Here is a 27186-nt window from a genome sequence, read left to right as displayed (position 1 = left end):
ATAGCACACCTTGGGCTGTATCAGGCATATAGTAGATGCTTATAAAATATAAAGGAATTGAGGTGAAATTGTATATTTTCTCAGTTTCTGCCATCCCAGTTATTTTGACTCTGGCTTCAGCCTTCTAAGGTGATATTGAATTTCTGGTGTCATCATCCATTCATATGCTAAATTTTTGTTGAGTATTTATCATGTAGTATATAATGTGCTCAGCCCCACAAGCACTCGAAGACAGTCCCCTGGCACTTGTGAGGTCACGAGGAGCTAAAACGTGTACAGAGATTTATAACAAAGGGTGATTGTTTTAAGTATTACACAAACTGTTACGGACATGGAGAGTCTATAGCAAATATATCCATTTGGGCGATTAAAGGATGCTTACCGAAGGAATGCTTATTCAAAGACGTGAAATTTTAAATTTATAAATATTTTTTAATGTTTATTTTTGTGAGAGAGCGTGAGCAGGGGAGGGGCGGAGAGAGAGGGAGACACAGAATCTGAAGCAGGCTCCAGGCTCTGAGCTGTCAGTAGAGAGCCCAACAAGGGGCTCAAACTCATGAGCTGTGAGATCATGACCTGGGCTGAAATCGGACCCTTAACTGACTGAGCCACCCAGGCACCCCTGAAATTTTAAATTTATGGTGGTAAAATTCTACCACCATATTTCAAGAAGAAAGGTAACTACCTTTATATTTAAAATGTGGCCTTTGGGGCGCCTGGTTGGCTCCATCAGTGGAGCATGCAACTCTTGATCTTGGGGTTGTGAGTTAGAGCCCCATGTTGGGTATAGAGATTAAACAAACAAGAAACAAACATATATTAAAATAAAATGTGGCCATTGACTGCGATATTTGGAAAGAGGAGACCCTTTTATTGACTTGAGTCCTTCTGAGAAAACCATACCTTTGTTATCTACTTGTTCCTTGAGAGCAAGGACAAGGTGAGGAACGAGGTAGAAAAGAGAAGAGGAAGAAACTGAAAGGAGCAGGGACAGCCTTTCCCTGGGTCCCCATTACCTCCTGATGTGTATTTCAGAAGCCTGCAGAGTGCAGTCTGTAGGTTATTAGATATGAATCTATATTGTGTAGTTCTAGTGCTTATTGTAACTAAGAGTTGGTGGGATGTTTTGTAATGTTCGCATATATTTATAGATGTGTGAAAAACTTACTGTATATAGAGTGTTCATTCGGTCATCCCACAAATATTTATTGAGTGGTTTACAAAGGAAGATGATCTCATTCAGTTCCCACTGCAGGCTCCCTGTGGGAGAGGAGTCTAGGATTATCATCATTTTCAGTCTACGGATGATCAGGTTGCATTTCAGAGTTTAGTAGCTAAGTGAGTCGTTTAGTACCACACAGCTAGCTACTTTGTAGTAGTTTCTAGAACCCATGTCTTCCACCTCCAAATTAAGTACTCTTCCCAGTATGCCTAGTACTTGCTCTGATACTGTGCTGAGTATATATGTCTTTGAGTGTTAAGTGAAATATTAAACAGTTTCAATTCCTGACCTTTCTGAACCCAATCAAGAGGTTAGACCAAGGAAATAATTCCTTTCCAACAATTAATTGCTATTGAAAATCATGGGGCGCCTGGGTGGCGCAGTCGGTTAAGCGTCCGACTTCAGCCAGGTCACGATCTCACGGTCCGTGAGTTCGAGCCCCGCGTCAGGCTCTGGGCTGATGGCTCGGAGCCTGGAGCCTGTTTCCGATGCTGTGTCTCCCTCTCTCTCTGCCCCTGCCCCGTTCATGCTCTGTTTCTCTCTGTCCCAAAAATAAATAAAAAACGTTGAAAAAAAAATTAAAAAAAAAATCAATGTGTATTTTTTTTTAATGAAAACATTTATTAGAGAAAGATCTCTCTTTTAAGCCTTTCCTCCAGCCTAGAAGCTCTGGTATGCTTTTGGGGGTTTTACAAAGCTCCCCAGGTAGTTATGACTAGGAGAAAGAGGTGGGAACCACTGCTTTGGACCAGTGCTTCCACTGTTTTCCAACAAAGTGAACTTGGTAACTTTCATGTTGGTAAGCAAGCCACATTAGTTTGCCATTAAAACAAAATTCCTTTAAAAAAAAAAAAAAAAGAACAAAATTCCTTTGAAGTCTCCTGTTTTAACCAGAAAGTTCTTATATAATCTATTTTCTATTTCATAAATGTTTATTTATTTACTTTGAGAGAGAGAGAGAGAGAGAGAGAGAGAGAGAGAGAGAGAGAATCCCAAGCAGGCTCCACACTGTCAGTGCAGAGCCTGATGTGGGGCTCAATCCCATGAGCCGTGAAATCATGACCTGAGCCAAAATCAAGAGTCAAACGCTTAACTGAGCCACCCAGGTGCCCATATATTCTATTTAAAAAATATTATTTTGTCTTAAAAAGATATTTATGGTTCTGTATATAGATATGTATATATGTATACATATGTATATATATTTAAAATTTATTTATTCTGAGAGAGAGGGAGTGCACAAGTTGGAGAGGAACAGAGAGGAAGAGAGAGAGATTCCCTAGAAGGCTCTACATTGTCAGTGCACAGTCTGCTGTGGGGCTCAAACTCACAAACCAGGAGATATGACCTGAGCCGAAATCAAGAGTTGGACGCTTGATGGACTGAGCCACCCAGGTACCCCTTTATTATTTATATTTAATCCCAAATCTAAATGAACTTTATTTCCTTACAAGATATGAAGGAGGGTATCCAATGTGTTTTTTTTTTTTCAATGGGTAACCAGTTGTCCCTGTAGCATTTATTAAATGATGTGTCTTCTCTTTGCTGATCTGAAATGCCACCTTTATTCTACAGCAAGCCCCAGTGTTCATAGTTATAGGTCTGTTTCTGGGTTATGTATCCCTGTGTGAGGACCACGCTGTTTTAATAACTGTAGCTTGGAAGCATTTTTGTTAGACAGTTTTTAACCTTCCAATAATCAACAGTGACATTGAAGATCACATCTGTGCCTAGCTGCCAACCTCATCTCTTGCCACTCCCCCTGTAATTCACTCCCTCCAAATCTGGCCATATCCAGTTCTCACAGTCCCCCAAGTATTCCTTGCCTCATCAAATGCCCATGTCTTGTGCAAGTCCCTCTCTGCTTGCCCTCTTCTCCTAATGTGGTTAATTTGTCCTCAAGATCCATTGTAGGCTCCTCTTCTGAGAAACCTTCACAGATTTCCCGCAGGCTGCAAGAAACCTTCCTCCTTTACGCTTTCATAGTGCTTCATGCTTAACTTTCTCATAGTATTTTGTCTTTTGTCTGGTATCCAAAGCTCCTAGCACAATGGCACTCATTGCACTCAGTTTTAAAAAATAAAACAGAAGAATCCTTGGAAGTAGCCTAGGTACACAGTGCTCCTTCAAGCGCCTGCATACTTTTTTTGCACATACTGTTTCCTTGGACTTCATTGCCTAGCAATTTCCTGCTTAAACTTTCAGACTCTGCTCAGGGGTCACCTCCGAAGGAGCCTTTTGGCCCTTTCTCCTCCTCAGAGTCCTCTGCTTACTCCCACTGCACCTTGTGCATGCCTCTGTTAGAGGGTTTTTCATAGTGCTGTAGAGGATAGTGCACATCTGGACGCACAGTGCTATTTAGTGGCTTGGCTTTGGAACTGAATAGCCTAAGTTCTAAACCTGACTTTACCACTTTCCCAGCTTTGTATCCTGCTTACCAATTATTTAACCTTTATAAGCCTGTTTCCTTAGGTGTAAGATGGGGATAATAATAACTTCTTCCTTACGGGGTCATTATAGGACTAAATGAGACAATACCTCTGAAATGCTTTGTCTTGTATCTAGAACATAGGGGGCCCTGAGTAAATACTACTTGTTATTATATCTCCACTAGATTTTGTATAAGACTTTCTCTTATTTATCTCTGAAACTCAACACCTAGTCTGGAGCCTGGCAGGGAGTAGGCTGATGAATAAATTACCAGCTGTCCTCAAAACTCTCCCCTCCTGTTTTGCTTTTCTCAGTGGTGCCATCCATGTCTTTAGTGTCATCTCTAACTTTCCTTCTCATTCAAAACAAAACAAAACAAAAAAATCGTTGAGTGTTTATCATGAGCCAGGCACTGTGCAAGGCCGTGGATGAAAAAGAAAAAGATACAGTCTCTATCCATTGGAGCTTATAGTATAACAGGGGATATAGTTACAAAATAAAATAAAAATACAAGAATCTGTGAGCTCGTTACTGTTTACTCTACTTTTGTTTATGTTTGTACATTTTCAAAATAAGTTTTTAAGTAAATAAATGGATAAGTAATTGTAAAATGTTACGTGCTGTGAAGAAAATGAATAAAGGCTGCGTTTCAGGAAGGACCATCATAGGTAAAGTGGTCTGAGGAGTTTGCATTCTAGCTGAGACTGGAGATTGAGAAGGAGCCAGCCAGAGGGGAGGGTGTTCCCAAGGGAGGGAGTAGCATGTAGCACACCACAGGAGAGCAGTCCTTAGCATGGTCAAGACACTGAAAGGTCAGCGAGGAAGACTGGAGAGAGACATTGGAGGGCAGAGAAGCAGAGAGCATGTTCCTTACGATCTTGAGGACAAAGAGAAGGAGTCCAGATTTTATTCCTGTTACAGTGTGGTGCTGCTGAAGACTTACAAGCAAGGAATAGGCTGATTTAATTTTGTTTTTTAAAGGTGCATATCAGAAAGATTGAAAGGAGACAAAGATGGGAGCAGTTGGGAAGCTGTGGCAGTAGTTGAGACGAGATGAGAATAGCAAGGGAGGTGAAGAAAAATGAACACATTGGAGATGTATTTTGGAGACAGACTCAGGAACTTGCTGGTGGATTTGAAATGGGAGAGGAATCCAGATTCATGGCTTGAGAGCTGGATCTTGTGTTATTTTCTGAGATTTACTAAGGCAAGAATGTTTTGGAAGGGAAGTCAAGAGCTAGAATTTGATTACATTAAGTTTGAGATGCTTTGAGGTGTCCAAGTGGAAATGTCAGTTAAGTCATTGAACACCGTAGAACCAGAGTCCCAAGCAGAGTACCAGGCTGCAGATATAAATTTGGGACATTTTCACTCTAAGGATAATAATTAAAGCCATGGAAATGGATGATGTCATTTAAGGAGACAGTAAAGAAAAGGAGGCTTGGTATTAAGTTCTGAATTACTTAACATTTAGGGACTAGGTCAGAGGAGGATGAAGATGAGAAGTAAGAGAAGTGAAAAATATAGAAAGGAAACTAGGAGAGCGAGGTGCCACAGAAGCACTGTATCCCAGGCCAGTGCCTAGAACGGTACCTGGCCAGGGCTGGTGCTCAGTAATCACCGGTTGAATGAAATCAAGAGATTATTCCAAAGAAGGAGGGAATGATAAACAGAATTTAGTGCTGCTGGGAGGCCCAGTAGGATGAGGGCATAAACTAGATATTGGATTGGCAGAATGGATATTGCTGGTGATGGAGGCAGAAGTCATATTGGAATGGATTGAACAGAGCATGGGTGGGAGGTAAAAAGTGCAGATAGCATTTTTTTAAACCACTTTAATAAAGTTTGGCTGTGAAGGGAGTAGAAGAATGGAGTAATACCCAAAGGGGGATATAGAGTTCCAAGAAGAATTTTTATTTGTTTCTTAAGAGAGGTCATATATAACAGCTTGAATATACATAGATGGGGGATGATCCAGGAAAAAGTGGATGATGCTTGATGGAGAAAAAAGAGGGGATAATTATAAGATTGGAGTTCAAGAGTAGGGAAGAAGGGATTGGATTGGGTGCATAAGTGGAGGGATTGCTCCTTAAGAGAAGTTCCCTTCTGTTGAAAAACAAGGGAAGAAGGGAAAATGGGTGCAGATTCAGGTAGGTTATACGTGAATCTGGTATAGTCTGAAGATGGTTGTGAGAAGATGACAGATTTCTAGTTTTAATTTTAGGGTTTTTTAGTTCTCAATGAAGAATAAAGGACGTTAGCTAAAAGGGACACAAGGATTGTAGAGGAGGGAAAAATGAGTAAGAAAGAGCCTTCTTGAGGAGAGGAAAATTAGAAAACAGTGAAATCTAGTAGGGTTACTAGTTAAGATTGAGTGTCAGTTTAGTGACCTTGAATTTATGGTGAATATAATTGGCCTAGTTGAATGCTTTTTCATCAATATTTTTGGTATGGAGAAGGCAGTTTCTTGAGTTCTGGGATTATAGAGTTCGAAAGAAAGAGACCTTGAAAGAAAGTTGAGGGTTCTAGCGAGGACAGGATTATGACTTTAACTATGAAATCTGAGCTAGATAAAAAGAAAAGTGAAATCTGAAGAGGGAGGATGGGGTCAAGGGATTGAAGGTCTCGTGGGAATTGAAAAGTTGTTTTCATGGGGCACTTGAGCAAGTGAACTAGAAGGATCAAATAGTGGATTGAGTTTGGAGGAGATGCAAGACAGATTGAGTTTGGGGTGACACTGGAGGGGTGTGGTTGAGGCAGAGTGAAGGAAAAGGTCCTTGGAGCTGACCAGTTTACAGAACAGAGAGGCCAAGGTGGTTGGCTAGGTTACCCATTTGGATGTTGAAGTTATGTTGAGTGTGATGACTAATTGGGCTGGAGAGTTTAACACTGAGCCAGATGTGCCTCAAGATCAGATAGTGGTAAGTATTGTGCAAAGAATTAAAATTGGGCTCTGGGACAGAAAAGGGGTAGACAGTCCTTCAGGCTGGGTGGCTAGGAAGGCCTGTCTGTGGAGGTGACATTATGGTTAGATCTGAATGATGATAGGGTGAGTGGAGAAAATAATCCAGGCCGAGGGAGCAGCTAATACAAAGACTCAAACTGGATACAAAGCCCTCACCTATGAGAAGCAGACAGGAAGCTGGCGAAGTGGAGCTTATAGGACCAAGAAAGAATAAAATGAAATGAGGTTGGAGTGCAGTAGGAACCAGAGATGAAGGATTTTGAAAGTCATGGTCAGGAGCTTAAGCTCCAAGATGGCCCTGATGATCCTCAGGTATTCATGCCTCATGGTATCCTCGTGGTATTCATGCCTTTGTGTAATCTTCTCATGTTGTATAGACTTGACCTGTATGACCAGTGGGATATTGAAGCAGTGATGGTACATGATTTCCAGTGTGAAATTATAGCTTCTGCCTTGCTCTCTTAGACCACTCCCTCTGTGAGAAGACAGCCTGCCCTATTGTGAGGATATTTAAGTAGGCTGTGAAAAGGTTCTTGTGGAGAGGAGCTGAGGCCTCCAGCTAACACCCACCATGGGAGGGAGCCCTTGTGGAAGGAGATCCTTCAGCCCTAGACAAACCTTTAGATGACTGTAGCCTCTCGTGCATATTTCGTTCATAAATATTCTGGTGTGTATCTCTAAAAGATAAGGAATCTAAAAAAAAAAAACAAAAACAAAACTCCAAGCATAATACAGTTATCACATCTAAAAACTTAATAATTCCTTAAAGTCACACACAAAAAATCAGTATTCACATTTCCCCTGATTCATAAAGTTGGTTTGTTTACACCAGGATCCAAACAAGTACCAACTTACCGTTTGGTTAGTATGTTTCCTAAGTCTCTTTTTATCTGTAGGGTCCCCTCTCTTCTTTTTCTTCTCAATTTATCTGAAAAATAAACTTAGCCATCAGTTCTATAGTTTCTCACCTCAGTTTTGCTGATTACATCCCCATGGTGGGCTTGACATGTTCTTCTGTTTTGTATTTTGTGTAAACTGGTAGTTGTATCTGGAGGCTTGATCTAGTTCAGGTTATTTTTGTTTGGCAAGAATACTTTATAGGAAGTGGTATTTACTTCCATTAGGAGGCACGTCATAGCATTTGTCTCATCTTACTGTAACGTTAACAGGTATTGAAGACCAATGCCTAGCTGTGTTCATTTATGTTACAAAATGGTGGTATCTTGATTTTGTCATTTGTCTCTATTAATTAGCGAGGGAGGCTTTCCCATATCAATTCTGTGGTTAATTTGAGGTATGCTTCAGGGGCGCCTGGGTGGCTCAGTCAGTTAAGTGTCCAAGTTCAGCTCAGGTCATGATCTCAAGGTTTGTGAATTCAAGCCCTGCATCAGGCCCTCTTCTGTCAGCACAGAGCCTGCTTTGGATCCTCTGTCTCCCTCTCTCTCTGCCCTTCCCCTGCTTGCTCTCTCTCTCAAAAGTAAATAAACATTTTTAAAAATCTGAGGTATACTTCATTCAGGAAAGGCAGGTTAAATGCTTGATTCTTTCCCTTTACTTACCAGTTTTCATATTAACAATGTGGTTCCCTAGAATAGATGGGTCCAGAGAAGAACAATGATATTTAAAAAAATATATATTATGAACTTCAGGATTTTAAGATATTTAATAGATGTGCGTCCATTGCAGTGATTTTTAAAAATTTATGCTTCACATGTTCTGACTAGGGGGAGGAGCCTCTTCAAGTTGACTTCTGAAGACTTTTTACAGCATCCTTTCTTTTTGATATGGCAAGATGTCTTCTACACTTTCTGTCCCGGTCCTGAATCTGCCATTTCTTCAAGGAGCTCTGGTTGCTTTCAGTGGGAAAGGCTCTATGTGAATTTTGAGTGCTTGGTCATGTACAGCAGACTTTTAATAGATGCTTATTAGAATCTAAGTAGAGTTCAAAAACATATTCTAATGGATAGAGATTTCTTTTTTTTTTTTTTCAACGTTTATTTATTTTTGGGACAGAGAGAGACAGAGCATGAACGGGCGAGGGGCAGAGAGAGAGGGAGACACAGAATCGGAAACAGGCTCCAGGCTCCGAGCCATCAGCCCAGAGCCCGACGCGGGGCTCGAACTCCCGGACCGCGAGATCGTGACCTGGCTGAAGTCGGACGCTTAACCGACTGCGCCACCCAGGCGCCCCAGGATAGAGATTTCTAATGGATAGAGATTTTATTCTTAATGTACAAAAATAAGAAACACGGAGTGCTTTTGTTCATTTGTTTGCAAGGAAATAGGAAAACGAAGGCTTTAGATAGAAAAAACATAAAGTTTTAACTTCCCTTTTAAATTGTGGAAAGCCCCTCTGAAAAAGTAACATTTAAGCAGAAATTGGAAGGAAAGGTAGGAGTTGGCCAGGTGATCATTGGGAACAAGTCTTTCAGGCAAAGGGACTAACGTGTGAAGGTACTGAGGGAGGAAAGAACCTGAAGCCTTGGAGGAACTGAGGAAAGCTGGTTCACTGGAGACAGAAGAGGAAGGCAGGGGGTTAGGAAAGCTACAGATGTCAGCACGGCCAGGTCTTACAGGGGCACTGTTGGCCTCAATCTCTCTTGGAGATTTAGAGGTACAGCCACTTAACTGTTGGTGACCCAGACTCCAAGGACTAGGTTTCCACATGCCACTTCCCAGAACCCCTTGGTCCTTCTTGTGGGAGAAGCTTAACTTGCTGGGAACTTTGTCTGAGTTCATCTTCTCTCCCTGTACTTCTTGACGGTTCTTTCTTAATAGAGGAATAAGTTATTCCTGCTTATTTTGTACCTATGAGTAAAAGAAATTTTTATTACAAACAGAATGACTTTTGGCTAATCTTCAGAAACCTTTACTCCAAGAATGTACTCATATACAATTACACCTTTAAAAGATTTTCACATCTTATCTGATCCTCATAGCAACTGTATAAGGTGGAAAGTTCTATTATGCTTTCCTCATTATATAGAAAATAGCACTGAAGCTCTAAAAAATTAGATAATTCCCCAAGGTCCACTAATAAGTAGTGAAACAGTAACTGGACACCATGTCTTGTAACTATAAACCAAGTGGTCTTTTTGCTGCGTTCCTCCATTTGCTCTGAATATGAGGGTTTCTAGCATATTTTGATGTCAGTATTTGCTGTCTCTCTCTCTCTATATTTTTTGCTGTCTATATTTTTTAAATGGAAGAATAAGTCATAAAAGCTTAAAAACCAATTTACTGTGAGAGATGAAGGAAGGGAAATAGGGTAGAGGGGACAGAGATAGGAACTAGACTGCTTTGAATATACAGCAGTTTATTTGTGGATTTGACATTACGCAATGATTTAAATGATTATAAGGCAGGGGCGCCTGGGTGGCGCAGTCGGTTAAGCGTCCGACTTCAGCCAGGTCACGATCTCGCGGTCCGGGAGTTCGAGCCCCGCGTCAGGCTCTGGGCTGATGGCTCAGAGCCTGGAGCCTGTTTCTGATTCTGTGTCTCCCTCTCTCTCTGCCCCTCACCTGTTCATGCTTTGTCTCTCTCTGTCCCAAAAATAAATAAACGTTGAAAAAAAAATTAAAAAAAAAAATAAATGATTATAAGGCAAAGTTAATTAAAAAAATTTTTTTTAATGTTTATTTATTTTTGAGACAATGCGAGAGACAGAGTGCAAGCAGCGGAGGGGCACACAGAGGGAGACACAGAATCCGAAGCAGTCTCTATCCAGGCTCTGAGCTGTCAGCCCAGAGCCCGACGCGGGGATCGAACTCAGGAACTGTGAGATCATGACCTGAGCCGAACTCGGATGCTTAAATGACTGAGCCACTCAGGCGCCCCTAGGCAAAGTTAATTTTTTAAGGCAAAGTTAATTTTTTGTAAAAAAGCAATCTTTAAAAATTGAAAATAACAAAGAAACAAAGAACCCAAAATTTAAAACTCAGTAATTTGAGCTTTATATTCTTAGTGGTATCGACCCTAAGGATAAAAAGAACTGCAAAAAATGTAGCAACGACAACAAAACCCATATATATAACTGTGTGTCCATATATTATTGGTGATGGTGTCAGTATTATTATTCTTTATTCTGGGGTTGTGTGTGTATTATCAGATCATACATACGAGTAATTATGTTATATTTTATCATTTTGCTGTGTTGTTGAAACCCAGATTCTCAACATGAGTGAAAAGAGTTACAGATATAAAATAAAAGGTTAATTAAAACCCTGTTAACTTGGTTTTTTAGTAGACTTTTTTAGAACAGTTTTGGGTTCACAGTAAAATTAAGCAAAAATTTTACTGCCCCATCCGCCCCAGCTGCTGTCAGCGTCCTGCACAGGAGTGGTTCATTTGTTACAGGTGATGATTCTACATTGACATTTCATTATACAAAGTCCATGGTTTACATTACATGTATTCACCACTATAATATCATAGAGAATTGTTTCACTGTCCTAAAAATCCTTTGTTCCCCTTATTTGTCCCTTCCTCTTCAAGGGCCCCTGGCAGCCTCTGATCCTTTTACTACCTCCTAGTTTTGCCTTTTCTAGAATGTCATATAGTATGCAGCCTTTTTAGATTGGCTTCTTTGACCTAGTAACATACCGTTAAGTTTCCTTCATGTCTTTTCATGACTTAAAGAGCTCATTTCTTTTTAGCACTGAATAACATTCCATTGTTTGGCCATATCACAGTTCATTTATCCGTTCACCTACTGAAGGACGTCTTGGTTGTTTCCAAGTATAGGCACTTAGGAATAAAGCTGCTGTTAAGTATCAGTGTGCAGGTTTTTGTGTAGATATACAATTCCTTTGGGTAAATATCAAGGAGTGTGATTGCTGGATTGTAAGGCTATGTTCAGTTCTGTAAGAAACCACCAAGCTATCTTCCAAAATGACTGTACTGTATTGCATTCCCTCCATCTGTGAAAGAGCATTCCTGGTGTTCCACATACTCTCCAACGTTTGATGTTTTCAGTGTTTCAGTTTTTGGCCATTCTAATAAGTGGGTGGTGGCAATTTATCATTGTTTAATTTGTGATCCCTTAATGACATACAAGGTCAAGCATCTTTTCATATACTTATTTGCCATCTGTATGTCTTCTTTGGTGAGGTGTCTGGTTCAGGTCTTTTGTTTGTTTTTTAACTGAGTTGTTCATTTTCTTACTGTTGAGTGTTAAGATTTCTTTGTATATTTTGGGTAATAGTCCGTTATCAGATAAGTCTTTTATAAACATTTTTCTTTATTCTGTGGCTTGTCTTCTCACTCTCTTGATTAACTGAATTTTGAATTGGAAGTTTTAGTGTGAACTCTTGATATATTTTATCTTTAAAAAAGCTACCTAATACATTACACTGAAAAGGCCTGGAAACAATGGCCAACCCAGTTAGCAGCATGTAAGCCTAATGTCCAAATTATGGTTTTGAAATACCAATTCTCACTAAAAGGAAGAAGGATTCCTGGGATGGCTATTCCAGGTCTGCAGCGGGAATTATGCAAGATAAATGTAGAATTCCTTATTATACCATAGAGCAAGGAAGTCATCAAAGACTATGACAAGGGTCACATCAAAAAGATGTAAGAGTACACACACATGAGAAGAGTCCCTTTGGCCAACAGTGAGACAATTAGAATACCAATAAAAACATTAACTGAAAAGTTCATGACTTCATAATGAGACTTTAAAAAAATTGTTTAAAAAACAAAAGCTTATTATTGGTTGCTATAAGCTAGTGCTACATTAAGCATGTACCTTCCTTTTCCAATACAAATTGATCTGATTTCTAGATCTCAGTACTAACTTACAACTTACTAACAAGTACTAACTTACAGAGGACAGAGCAACATACTTTACTTTCATTTCTTCAGAAGTGAATGTGAACTACAACTGAATGCCCTTGAGAGGGATTAAAATTTCCCGGTGACATTACTTCAGCAAGAAGTATTCTTTAACGTCGAATTGGTAGGCACTAGCTGTGGAAAGGCCAGATGTTGAGTGTAGAACATATCCAGTAAAGGAGGTTTAACATGCAGCTAGAATAGCAGCATTCTTCTGCAGGTGTTTTTTTGAAATGTTTTCAATTTTCTTTTCCACTCTGGGTTTTGATTACCACTTCCATGTAGTTGAGAGGAGATTATTGCTAATTTTATGTGATCTTGGAGTTCATCTGTTTTAGTTGGTCTTATTGCTGATGACACTACAATATATGTCAGTGCAGTATACGCATCAACACACTTTCCAAACATTCTAACTTAGTTAGATAATCTCAAATCACTATTGAGCTGCTAGCTAGAGTGCTGTCATTTAACGATATCATATACCCTGGAATTATTTACAATTATATTATCACAAAGAAAGAAGACTACACTTATTCAGTTATTAGAACAAAATTATTGTTCTTTGGATTACTACAGTAGTCTCATAATTCTTCCTTCTATTGCTATGTACTTTTATCAATTAGGAATAAGTTAGACTACATGTAATGGAAAATTCAAGTTTGCTTTAACCAACTAGAGATTTAGTTTCTCTTACACAACATAAAATTGAGAAATAAGAAGTCCAAGGCTGTTACTGTCCACGGTGGTGTTAATGTTTTGGATTCCTTCTACCCATTCTTAGATGTGTCTCTCTTGATAATGGCAAGGTCACTTTTCTGCTTCCCTACCAGCCAACCCCTGGAAGAAGGGCAAAGAGTGACATACAAAAGGTATGCCTTACCTAAAGAGGTGCATCTTACTGACCAGCACTGTGACACATGGCCACCTCTATTCATAAGGAAGGTTGAGAAATCTGAGTACAAGGTTATCCCCAGCCAAATCTGGATTGAAACAGGAAATGTAGGTAACTACACATTTTGCCATGTGTCCCTTTATTGTGTAACCTGTATTTTCTTAAAGCATATGCTTCATTAATTTAGCAAACATTTACTGAGTATTGGCTCTGTGCCAAAGACTGTGAATGCAGATATGAGTAAAGTACCCCATTCCTCCCATAGTTGGTAGGGAAGGGAGATAGATGTCAAAACAAGCACTATATTTATATAAGCACTATATAACCTATAACCTTCATGTTCAAGGCAGATGCCATTGACAACTACAGTGGTTTATCCATATCATTACCAGCTCACTGACCTAGTGACTTTAGCCTAGGTCTTCCATGTACTCTAGCTTCTCTGTACCCCTTTCATCTCTAACCCCAAGTATTCGTATTTTATCAAGTTAATTGTCTTAGAAACGCAAACATGACTACCATACTGACTTCAGAAAGTACTGTCTGTCATATTGAACATATTGGTATCCAAAATAAATAGTCAACCACTAAGTGCCCTGATCATGGCCAAAATTTTATGAGACTTTGGATTCTAGATCTTTGGACACAGGGTACTACTGAAATGGTCACTTCTTTCTCAGGAGGGCTGCGAGGACAATTATCAGCCTTCAGGAGTGAGTTAGAATAAAGGTCAGATATTACCCAGTTAAAGTCTAAGAAACCCTTACTATTATGGATGAGCAGAGAAGAGTTTCTGTTACTCAAGCTTAGAGTATTTTGGGGGAGCATCCAGATCTCCTGCAAAGACATGATGTTTTTGTAAATGAACTCTGAGTCAAATTTGCGCTGGCATATAGGTGTTGTGATATCGCCATACCTTGACAACTAAGTGAGTTGGGCTTGCAAGATGAATATAGTGGGACTTGATCAGGGTGTTGTGTGAGTACTTGATGGTCCCTCCACATTGCACCCCAGCCAAAGAGATCACAAAACTGACTCCACCTCTTGTGTCTTCTAAGAAATCTTGTCTCAATATTCTCCTGCTGCAGAACAGATGTAACTGTCAAAAACCACGTGTTATGTAGGATGTGGAATATATGCCAACAAATGGCTATGAAAACCAAACATTATTTCTTAATATTTATTAGCCAAAAAACATGTTACATTTTGGTTTTCAGTGGTGGGGTGGTATTGGTCAGCCCATACATTGGCATGTGAACTTATTTTCCTACAAAAGCAGTTGAAGGAATCTGTTAATTTTTTTGAGCAGCTCTGTCAACATTGTTCTGAAAAGAACAAATTAGAATGCCATTCCAGTGTGCTTATCACAATAAAAGCTTTGATAATGGAAGGAAAGGTTATCAGAGGTGGTACCAGGCTTCAGCCGGAATACAATGAAGGAAGGAGAACAGACACCCCTTCCTAACTTGCCACATTAGGGGAGTTCACCTTGGTGATCAGTAAAGGCATCAGGTGGCATAGCTGGACCATTCTGACATCTGACTGAGAAGTTCGGACTATATTCTCTGTGGGCTGGGAGGCTTTAAAACTTTTGGACAAAGAAGTGACATCATATTTACTTTTTAGTGTAAGAGCAATTCATGTTCCTTGAAAGGAACTTGAAGTTTATGAAGTAGAAAATGGAAAATTCCCCTATCTAACTCCTTAAGGTACCTATTTTTAAAGGTTGTTGTATATCTTGCCAGACTTTTCCCCTATACTTTTATGCTGGCATATAATATATATATAGATATCTATCTATATCTATATAGAGAGAGCATATACCTATATATGCTATATTATACATTGTATACATTACATGTATACATATGCTACATGTAGTATAGTATATGTACCTGTTATATGTATACAGTTAACCCTTGAACCACATGGGTTAGAGGCACCAATCCTCTCCTGTAGTCAGATACCTCAGATACCAGTGAATAACTTTTTACCTCCATATATATATATATATATATATATATATATACACACACACACACACACACACACACATATACACACACACATATATATACACACACACACACACACACGTGTGTGTGTGTGTGTGCGTATTATGTAAATATAAGGTATATATATTATATATCTATATATATATTTTTTGCCATAAGAGATTAAACCATACATGATGTTTTATGATGGCTTTTCTTTTACTCTAACAAGATGTTGTGAACCTTGTCCATGTTATATAGCCTCCTTTTTAACAGCTACAGAATATTCTGTTGTTTCTATTACCAATCTCCAAGTGGTTGACATTAAGTTCATTGAGGATTACTGTTCAGGATTGCAAATAGTAGGGCAGCAGCAGCAATGAACATGTTTATACAAATGTATTTGTACACTTAGGAGTATTTTTGGTAGACTCCATTCTTAGGAGAAGTAGAATTGCTGTATGAAAGAAATGGATATTTTAAATTTTGGTAGATGTTGTCATTTTATGCTATGAAAAGTAGTGTATAAGCTGCCTTTTCTACCATCAATATGAGATGGTGCTGCTGTCCCCACACCCAACTTTGTCAATCTTAATCTTTGCCAATTTGCTAGGTGTAAAAATCTTTTTTTTTTTAAGTATTAGATTTATGTTTTTATATCATTTATATTTTTTCTTTTTGTGAATTGTATATTCTTTTCCTTTCTGCAATTATCTAATTAGATTTATTTTTTTCATTTTATTAAATTAAGTAATCTCTACACCCATGGGGCTTGAACTCACCACCCTGAGATCAAGAGTTGTGTGTTCCTCTAACTGAGCCAGCCAGGCACCCCGTGTTCATTTTTTTTCTTAACAGTACGAGAGCACTCTTTTCTGTTATGCACTGCAAATGTTTTATTAGTATATCTTTTTATTTTATGATCTTTTTCTGGCCACAGACAAGTTTTAGATTTTTATGTAGTAAAATTTATTAGAAATTTCTTTTAAGCCTTCTGGGTGAAGTTATCATGCTTTTAGGAAGATCATCTACTGAAGATGATAAAAATATTTTTATGATGATTTAATCTATTGTGTTCCTTTTGGCTTTTTAATTAAAGTGTTTGATATACTTGGAATTTTATTTTGGTGCACAGAGTAAGATGCACTCTCCATTCCCACAACAACCAGCCAGTTCCTCCAAAACCATTTATTGAAAAATTCATCTTTTCTCCACTTATTTGAAGGGCCTTTTATATCAGAATTTCTCACATGTGGTGCATTTCCTCTCTTCTTGACTGTCTAGAGCCCCAGCTGTGGAACCAACCAAATTGGTATATTGGATGAGGACTAGTGGGAAGAGAGATTGAATGTAAGCGGTGTTAGAGGGTGGTGATATCAGAAGTGAATAGTACTTAGGGGCACATGGGTGGCTCAGTTGGTGAAGCATCTGACTCTTGGTTTGGGCTTAGGTCATGGTCTCACAGTTAGTTTGAGCCTTGCATTGGGCTCTGTGCTGGCAGTGAGTAGCCTGCTTGGGATTCTCTCTCTCCCTCTCTCTCTGTCTCTCTCTCACTCGTTTTGTCTCTCTCAAAATAAATAAATAAACTTAAAAAAAAAAAGTGAATAGTACTTGAAAGAGCAGTTTGGAGAGCAGTTCTTTTTGGATAGGTCAGGTTGGAGATTGGAGGAACATTGTGGTAGAAATTCTTAGCCTGTTCTGATATTCTCTTGTCTTGGCCCATTCCTTCTTGTTCTGCTTTTTTATATCCCTAACAATCAAACTTTAGCCTATATCAGAATCACCTAGAGGGCTCATTACAAACATTGCTGGTTTTGCCCCCACAGTTTCTGATTTGATACGTCTGGGTACAGCCTGAGAATTTACAGTTGCGTCTAGTTCCCAGGTGATGCTGATGTTGCTGGTTTGGGGACCGCACTTTGAGCACCACTGCTGGAGAGCAGGTCCCTTTCACTTCCCTCTTAGATTACTCTAATAGTCTCTAGTTTGTTTGCTTTTCCTAGTTTTCTTGCCCTTCACCCTTTCCTGACACCAGTTAGGATTATAGTGGTGAGAGTAGAAGTGGAGAGAAGGAATAAACTTGAAAGACATTACAAAAGAAAGCTTAATGGTCTTTGGAGACTGAGTGGATGTGCGGAACAAAGGAGCAGGAAGCCAAAGAGACAGTTTCTAAACATTGCCACCAGATTTTCTCTTGCAGAAACACTTCTTTCATCTTGTTATTTCCCTGTTCAAGAAATCTGCAGTGAGATAAATCTAAAATGAGATTTATCTGTGTAAAATACAACTGACAGTTGACACCCAACCCGTGTGGTTTCTCCCGGTCTAAATCCAATCTCATTGTGACAAATGACGTTGCAAGTAGATCTCTGCATTACCAAATACTTTCAAGCCCGAGCCAGTGACCTACTTCAAGCAATATCCAATTTAACAATTCCAGTTCAGCAAAAGAATTTGGATAGCATTTTAGGACTTCATGTAGAATTTAATCTGAAGTACATTTGTATAAAGAACTGTTGATTTCTGAGTGTTAATTTAAACTCTATTTAGAAATCCTGTTTATCAGATGTACAACATTTTTTAAATCTCATACACTGTGCTTTCTGTATTTACCTTTTTCTTATGCTTGCCATTTGGCTATAAGAGGGGGGCATTGTGCCAGATATTCATATTTGCAATTATAAATGCAGATGAGGCCAGAATGTGTGTTTGTACAGGTGGGGTGAAATAAACAAATGACAGTGAACGCCTGTTTATCAAGATCATCGTTTTGTTGCTACTGGATTGGAAAAGAAGTAAGGAGGTGGCGCTTTGGGTTTTTAAGATACTTTGTACATGACGTTTAAAACTTGCTTTGTTTTTAAAAGCTTAACATTTCTTATTATGCTATACGCTTGTGTTCTTTGGTCCCATGTGGGGGTGAGATTTTAAAGATGTGAGAATTACAGCTAGCTGTAAAAAAGTGCCGAACATTTGTGTTTTTAAAAACACCTTTATTGGGGTATAATTTACACACCATAAAGTTCACCTATTTTAGGTGTACAATTAAAACATCTTTTTAAGTGTACACCATTGTGTAATCATCACCACAGCCCCATTTTAGAACATTTCCATCAGCCCAGAGGGACCCTGCATACCCATTTGCGGCCTGGTGTTCCCACTCCCAGCCCCAGGCAACCACTAATTTACTTTTTTGTCTCTATAGATTTGCCCTTTGTGGACATTTAATGTAAGTGGAATCATACAATATGAGATTTCTTGCGAGTGGCTTCTCTCACTGAGTATTATGTTTTTGAGGTTCCCCCCATTGTTTGTATCCGTAGCTTGCTCCTTTTTACTGCTGAGTAGTTTTCTACTGGGTGGATGGACCACAGTGTATCCTTTTGCCAGTTAATGGGCATTTGGGTTGTTTCCACTTTTGGGCTATTATGATTAATGCTGCTGTGAACATACATGGTTGTTTGTTTTGGTATTACCTAAATCATTAGTAACCGATTGAGAAAATTGGAGACATTCTGTTGCAAAATATTTTAATTATTATTGCAATATATGCAAATTATTATTAAAATAATAAATATTTAATGTTTATTTTTAAAATAAAAATCTTATCTTAGAACATATGAGATTGCATTTTTATATTATATTAATTCCTTGTTACTCCCTAAAGCCTTTTCCAGATTTGCAATTCAACAATAATCCTGTTGTTTTATTAAGGCAATAAAACCTCATATAACAGAGCTTCACACTTAAAAAAATATATTTTCACAGTTACTATCATTTGAGCCTCACAAGAGGTAGATAGGACAAATTATTACTTGTCTCATTTGTTGCTACCAGGGGAAGGAGTCTATACCCATATTCTGAGGTAATTGTTGTAGGAATCTGTCAAGGCTGTGCTTCTAGTTTGTGGCATACACACAGGGGAGGGCACATTTCAGCACCAAAGCACAACTTTTATATGTGATATAGATCCATGTTTGGAGTCTTTGTGGCTTATTCATTCCACAGATATTTACTGAGCATCTACTGTTAGGGTTAGGGTTAGGGTTAAGGTTAGTGCATGCCAGGCCCTGTGCTAGATGTTGGGGATTGAGGAGTAAAAGATTTAGTTCCTGCTCTCAAAGAATAACTGTCCATAAGGGCTGTATACAAGAGAATGAATTGTAATACTGAGCCATGGGACCCCAAAGGAAGAGTATCTAATGTGGAGGGGCTTCTGGGTATAGGGAGGGGGTTATCAGTGTGTATCAATAATGGTCATAATAAATAGCTAATACCTAGTTAATACTGGGTAATAATAATAGCTAGTCCCTAGTGCTTACTGTGTCCCAAGCATGTTCCAAACACTTTGCATATATTTACTCATTTCATCCTCACACTCCCCAGTGAGGCAGATAATATTTTTATCCTATTTTACAGATGTGGAAGCTATAATAAAACTAAAGTTGGTAATTCAACCAAAGTCACAGAACTAGTAAATGGCAGATCTAGAATTTGAACTAGGCAGTGTGACTGCAGAGTCTGTGTCTCCTGAAAAGATTTCTCATAGGAGATGACACCCAGGTTGTATCTTGAGTGACAGTTTGTACCTAGTCTGGCAGAAGGGTGATTGGGGTTTGTCTACATGGTTTTCTGGGCAGAAAAATATCATGAGTAAAAGTAAAGAAAGCACCTGGTTGAGAGTGAATGTGGCAGACTACTTGTTAAAAAAAGGTGGATGGCAAGAGATGAGACTAGGAAGACAGGGCTTGGTAATGAAAGGCCAGAATGCCTTCTGAGGAACTGGGGTTCTGTGATCTAATTGTCAAATGAAAGATAGCACTTTTGCCTTTGTATTAGTTTTGTTTGCGTTCATTCTTGTTTATTGTGAAATAGAGCACACAGCCAGAAAAGTGCATAAAATACAAATGTCAAACTTAATGAATTAATTTAAAAATAACCACTCCTGAGGTCAAGAAATAGGATATTACGGGGACACAGCAGCCTCTTCATAGCGACTTTTGCTAGTCAGAGTTTTCCCTTCCCACCTATAGGTGACAACTCTTCTGATATTTTTTTCTTTTTACGTTTCCCACCTGCATACCTCTACACATTATAGTTTTGGCTAATTTTGGACACAGAGTCACCTGGTATGTATTCTTTTGTCTGGTCATTATGTTTGCAAGATTCATCCATGTTGTTGTGTTTGGCTCTTGTTCCTTCATTTTCATTACTGTATGATACCCTATTGTGTGAATATGTCAGAAGATATTTATCCATTCTACTACTGGGATATTTGGATTGTTCCCAGTTGAGGGCTGTTATGGATAGTGCCACTCTGAATGTTTTTGTATATTTCTTTTGGGGCATGTATGCATTAATTCTCCTGGCTAAATACATAGGAGTAGAATTGCTAGATCATAGAGTATGTCTGTCTTTAACTTTAGAATAATGGAGTATTGTATTCTGAAGTGGAAATAACAGTTTACATTCACATAATCAGTGTATGACAGTTCCTGTTGTTCTATATCCTTGGCAACTCTTGTTATTATCAGACTTTCATTTTCTGTTTTCTTGTGTTTATTTTTTTATTTTTTAGAGAGAACGCATGTGCGTGTGTGCCAGTGGGGGAGGAGCAGAGGAGAGAGAGAGAGAATCCCAAGCAGTCTCCATGCTACCAGCACAGAGCCAGCTTGAGGCTCGATCCCACGAACAGTGAGATCATGACCTGAGCCAAAATCAAGAGTCAGATGCCCAACCAACTGAGCTACCCAGGTGCCCTGATCAGACTTTAAAATTTTTTAGCCATTCATGGGGCGCCTGACTGGCTCAGTTAATACAACATGTGACTTTTGATCTCCGAGTGGTGAATTTGAGCCCCATGTTGAGTGTAGAGATTACTGAAAAATAAAATCTTTACTAAATAAATAAATAAATAGTTTTTAGCCATTCTAGTTTATAATGGCATATCATTATCATTTTCCTTTGTATATTTCATTGTGGTTTTCTTTTGTAGTTCTCTCACTTCCTATTGAGGCTAGACACCTTTTCATATGTTTGTTGGCCAGTTAGATAATGCAGTTTTTTGTTTTTGTTTATTTGGTGAAGTGCCTCATCTAGTCTTCTACCCATTTTCCTATTGAGTTATCTTGGTTTTTTTTCCATCTTAGAATTCTTTGTTATTTCCAATATGCACCCCTTGTTGGTTTTACATTGCCTTTTTCATTTTCTTGAGGATGTCTTTTGATGAGCAAAAATTCTGAATTTTTATGTCAGATTTATCTGTTTTTTAATAATAAGTGCTTTTTGTATGCTGCTTAAGAAATCCTTCTCTACCCCAGGTCATGAAAACATCATCCTGTATTCTCTTCTAAAAGCTTTATTATTTTTCATGTTGAGTTATATAGTTCTCCTAGAATTGAGTTTTGTGACTGGCAATTCATAATTAACTTGTTAATGCTCCTCTGCCTTCAAGATATTTTTTATATTTTGTTCAGATTTTCTGGCAGTCTCTGCAGGATGGTTGGTCCGAATTACCTAGTTTACCGTTCCCAGAAGCAGAAATCTCTTTTAAAGTTTTAGTTTCACTTTGACTTAAAAATGAGCCATTCTGGTCTATAAAGGGACCTTAATAAATTTGCTTACTAAAACAAACAAACAAACAAACAAACAAAAACCCTGAAAAGCTGTATAGGTTCATGGTTGTTTCTATTTTTCATATTATTTTTTTTATTTGAGAGATCAAAAAGAAGCTTCTGTTTTGTATGTATTTCTCTCAGCTATAAAATACTTTTAGATAACTTAAAGCTTCCTACATAAAATGAACAGTTGTACCTCCTGCAGGATAATTTTAGAACATTAATCACAGCAAAAATTTAAATTTAAAAATATACTATCAAACATTGACTTAGATGGTAAAAAGGTTTAACCATGGTCATGGCCACCCCTCTTTCCCTGCCTGTCCATATATTTAAACCTCTTTTTTGGCCAGAGATGGACTGTATGCAAACCACATCCAGAATGCTTTTCGTTTGTGCCACAAAATATGAAGAAAATGTTTTCAGTTTATGGCAACTAGATCCATGACATATGACGCTCCAGGAACTGTTTTTACAGCGCATGAGATGCACAGGAACAGAATCGCAAACTCACAGGATTATTGGCAAGGAAAAACTGGCTACGTGGCTGATGTTAAATTTGCTTTTTAAGACAGCCAGATCAAGAAATGTCTGAAGAATCTGAGACTGCAGCAGTGAGATGATTTTGCAGCTAGTAAACACAGCCTCGGGAAGCCATGGCAAGTCAGTTTCTTATGAGCCATTTACAGCTTCGAGGAGGAGAGCGCAGTGTGGGCGCCGGAGAGGAAAACCTGACGTGGCCTCCAGGGAGTGTTGCCGCCGGGGGGAAGTGGAGCCTCTCCCGCCTGCAGCACACACAGCACAGCAGACAGGGAGGGAGAGGCTCCCGGCCCCGCTGTCGCTGTCGTGCACAACCCCACCCTGCCCTCCTGCTCCCGTCTCTGAGGTTCACAGTGGAGGAGGTGAGCTTGTTTGGAGCCAAGAGGTTCGGAGTAAGCGTGGCATATGTAGAAGCTCTGGCTCCCCAGCCACACACTTCCTTCCTGCTTATACCCTTTGACCATTTTCTTTCTCTTTTACAGTCAGTAGTTACTCGAAGTGTGATCCAAGGATCCTCCCCCTTCCCCACCCAGACCCCTTCAGCAGGGGGTCCATGAGGTCACAACTCTTTTAATAATACTACCATGATACATGCCTTTTAAACCCATTCTCTCACAAGTGCACAGTGGAGTTTTCCAGAGGCTTCATGACATTCAATACTGCAAAAAACTGAATGCAAAAGCAGATAGGAGGATACAGCTGTGGGCTCCTACACCAGACATTAAAGATATTTGCAAAAATATGAAACAGTGGCACTTTTCTCAAATTTTTAATCCTCTAAAATATTATTTTTAATTTAAAAATGTTAACATGTAATAGTGTATTACTAATATTTTTAAATGGATATTTATGAATATTTTAATTTTTTTCTGCCTTTAATTCTTAGTATGGTAAATCTGGCAATTATAACCTACATAAACAAAAGCTTTTTGGGGTCCTTAATGATTTTTAAGAATTGTGACGAGATCCTGAGACTAAAATGTTTGAGAGTAACTGCTTAAAATCCTGTCAATTCCGTTGGAATGCTAGTTTCTCTCCAAAGCCCGCTCGGATTGGGTGGCCCACTGTTTTTCTCTGCCCTTTTCTGACTGCTGTGCCACGCAGTTTAGTGCTCACTCCTTGTGGAATTGCTTGCCGTGCTCAATTTCTTCTCCTTATCAATAGCATAAGACCTCTGAGGAAGGGATCATCTGTGAAATGAGTTTTTTTGAGATGTCCATGATGTACATTGATGAACACAGCATAAATGGTTATTGGTTAATGGTTATTCATATTATTATTATTATTATTCCCATCTTCAATATAAATATTAAGATTTCCCTAACTCACTGGTTATATTGGCGAACCAATATGCATTTAAAATTTTGTGAACCTTAATAGAAATAGCTATTTGATAAAAAAAAAAAAACCTACATAAAATCAATATGCAATATGGAAAAAACATAAAGACTCTTTGATCATGGGTCATCAATAAATCGGGTACAAAAGCTGAACATGTTAATCTGTTTAATTCTTACGTGACCAACAATGGCAGTAAAACCTGGCCATAGGCCCTTGCTCTGCATACGCTAGCATTGCGCTGGACGCTTAGTGAGCATTTAGTAAAGCTGGCTGAGTTGACTCTGCTGTTTCAGTAGCTGCCTCTGCTGTTGGAGTAGCCAGTCGTCATCATTCCCTGCGTCCCCACCCCCACCTGCGAGTGGTCCGTGCTTGTGCTTAGGTTCTTCAGAAGGTCCTTCCTGTTAAAGAATTGACAAGCCATCGTGGACTGAGCTAGAAGGCGTTAGTTAGTTGGCCAAACTGGATTAGTAGCTGAAAGTGAGCATCCCGGCTTCATACTGCGTTTGTTTTTCTTAGGCAGCCCTCCCTGACTCACAAGATACAAAAATAAATGTAATGTCTTTATACCAGTGTCCTGCTATCAGTCTCCAAATTCCCTTCACAGCTTCTCCCTGGAAGTCTGTGGGTCCCACACAAATAGCACATTGTTCCAAGAGGCTAGCGTTACTTTACCACGGTGTTCCTTAGAACAGAGCATGAGGCCTGGCAGGTGGTTCAGTTGCTGAAGAAATGAATGAATGCATGCATGCATGGAGTCTGTACTGTGGCCCTGGATAGACTGTTAAAGCTGATAAGCAGCATCCTTATTTGAGTAGACTAAGAATATTGTACTGAATTGACTTTATTTTTTTCCCCAAAATGTCTGTGTTTATTCCATAAGAGTTTATTGGAATGTCCTTTGCACTAGCACTGTTTTCAATGATGATAATGCAGTAGTAAATTAAGACTTAGACCCTGCCTTCAGGAACCTTACAACCTAGTAGTATATGCGGCACAAGTGGAAATATATACCAAGTACAGTCGCTAACTCAGAGGGGGGACCCAGCCAGACCAAGAGGGAGGCATCAAGAAAGACTTCATGGAAAAGATTTCCATAAGCCTGCATCTTGAAGGTGGGGAAGAAATTTGCCCTGTGAGCGGGAAGCCAGTCCAAGTAGAAACAGCAGGTACAAAGCCACCGGCACATGAAGCCATGTGGTGTTTAAGGAAAACTGAAAGCACTGTGATTTTGTGAGATGAAGCCGAGAGATGAACAGGTACCAGGCCTTGAATACCATGTAGTGAGAATTGGGGTTTATCTTGAAGATGGATGAGAGACATTGCAAAGGCTATGTGGGATTGCACTTTATAAAGGTGATTCTAATGCCGGGGGGCGAGGGGATGGGGGGGGGTCTCGAGGTTAAGAAAACCAGCGGAAAAAGTAGTTCTAATAAATTGAGTAAGAAATTGCCAGAATTAAAGCAGTGGCAGTAGGAATAGGGAAGAACATACATCCTGAAATATTCGGGCATTGGAATCGACAGAGTTCGGTGAAATCAAGATGCTGATGATGGTGCCAGATTTTTTTATTTGAGTGGGATGGTAGTATTCCCAAGTGAGGCAGAAGGAGAAGAACATAGTTTGAGGGAGGGTTATTTCATCTTAGGTGTGTTGCATTTTAAGGACCATGTGGAACGTGAGATGAAAGGCATTGACATTGGGCAGTTTATAGAAGGCTCTGAAGTTCGTACGAAAGGTCAGCACTAGAGCGATTTGGGAGTCATCAAGACGTGGAGTGTAGTTAAATCTATGGGAGAAGGTAAGGACGTATGTGTATAATAAAAAGAAAAGGAAGGATGAATTCCCAAGGAACATGCCAGTAATGAAAGGACAAGCAGAGAAAGACTCTCCAGCAAGAGTCTGCAAAGAAATGGTCTAAGCGGTGCCACAAGTAATGAATTTGGCCCCTTCTGTGGGGTAAAGGGACTAGACATGATCCATGATAGTTGGGGATCAGAACGAGGCTCAATCCTTGAAGCCAGGAGTTGAGTTGAGTTTCCTCACCACAACCCCTGTGCCCTTGTCCCCGTGTACAGAAGCAGGAACTCACCCAGCACCACCCTGCCCCTGTTTGTGCATCTGAAAATCAACAGCGTTGACAAAGGCCTTGGGCTGGCTGCAAACCCAGGGAGATAGGAGGACTCAGACAACAGCTAAGAGACCAGAAACTAAAACAGGCTTCCCCCTGGCTCAATGACTGGACCTACAGTATTCTTTTCTTTTGTTTAAGATTTTACTTTTAAGTAATCTCTACACCCAACGTGGGGCTCGAGCTCACAGCCCTGAGATCAAGCGTTGTGTGCTCCACTGACTGAGCCAGCCAGGTGCCCTGGGATCTACAATATCCTGATATCAAGATCGGAAAGGAACACCCAAATGATAAGACTTAAAGATCATTCTGATTTTTAAATGGGAAAGAGAGGTTAAAACAAAACAATTGAATAATATCCATTGTATTTGATAACGGTATTGATAGGGAAAGATCTCAAATTACAACCATTAATAAGTAAATGAGAGATAAAGGTGTTGTGACCACAGATATAAACTTCTTTTAAAAGAAACTTAACTAGGGGCGCCTGGGTGGCGCAGTCGGTTGAGCGGCCGACTTCAGCCGGGTCACGATCTCGCGGTCCGTGAGTTCGAGCCCCGCGTCAGGCTCTGGGCTGATGGCTCGGAGCCTGGAGCCTGTTTCTGATTCTGTGTCTCCCTCTCTCTCTGCCCCTCCCCCGTTCATGCTCTGTCTCTCTCTGTCCCAAAAATAAATAAACGTTGAAAAAAAAATTAAAAAGAAAAAAATAAAAGAAACTTAACTAGAAGAGGAAAGAGGAGGAGAACACAAAAGCTAGAAGAGATTTTAGGATTAAAGGGGATGTTTTTAGGAATGTGCGGACTAGAATATTTTACAGAACTTCCAAAGTGCTGAACTTAGGTAGAGGTGACCTGAAACTGCACAGGTAACATTTCCAGATCTTGGAACAATCGTTAACACTTGTGTATTGGCAGCTAAATAGACTCATCTGCCTGCAGCAGAGTTACCTCCACCTGTGCTGCTTGGGCTTTTGATACTATTATTTGTTACTTAATTAAATAGGTTCCTTCTGGCCCACTTGGGCTGGGTGCCCCACTTACAGAGCTGAACGTATGGTACCCTCCTGTCTGCCCCGATTCTCCTGGCATCTGTGCCCACCTCCTGGGAAGACCTTCCCAGCACCCTTGCTGGTGTTTTGCTCCACCCCCACATCTGCTGCTTCACTTAAGATGCTGCTTCCGGGACATCTTGCTTGAAGTTAGGCCAGTTGCCAATGACGTGG

At 39.5% G+C, this 27186-nt stretch overlaps 1 protein-coding gene across 5 annotated transcripts in view; it reads left to right on the top strand.

The window, feature by feature from the left end:
• TNRC6B (trinucleotide repeat containing adaptor 6B) overlaps nucleotides 1-27186 on the top strand; it is a 248718-nt gene that overhangs the window by 31580 nt on the left and 189952 nt on the right. The window lies entirely within an intron of this gene.

The sequence above is a fragment of the Herpailurus yagouaroundi genome, unplaced genomic scaffold (assembly GCF_014898765.1).
Source record: "Herpailurus yagouaroundi ecotype Mexico unplaced genomic scaffold, PumYag 182, whole genome shotgun sequence".
Taxonomy (NCBI): Eukaryota; Metazoa; Chordata; class Mammalia; order Carnivora; family Felidae; genus Herpailurus; species Herpailurus yagouaroundi.
This window is presented reverse-complemented; position numbering and strand designations above follow the sequence as displayed.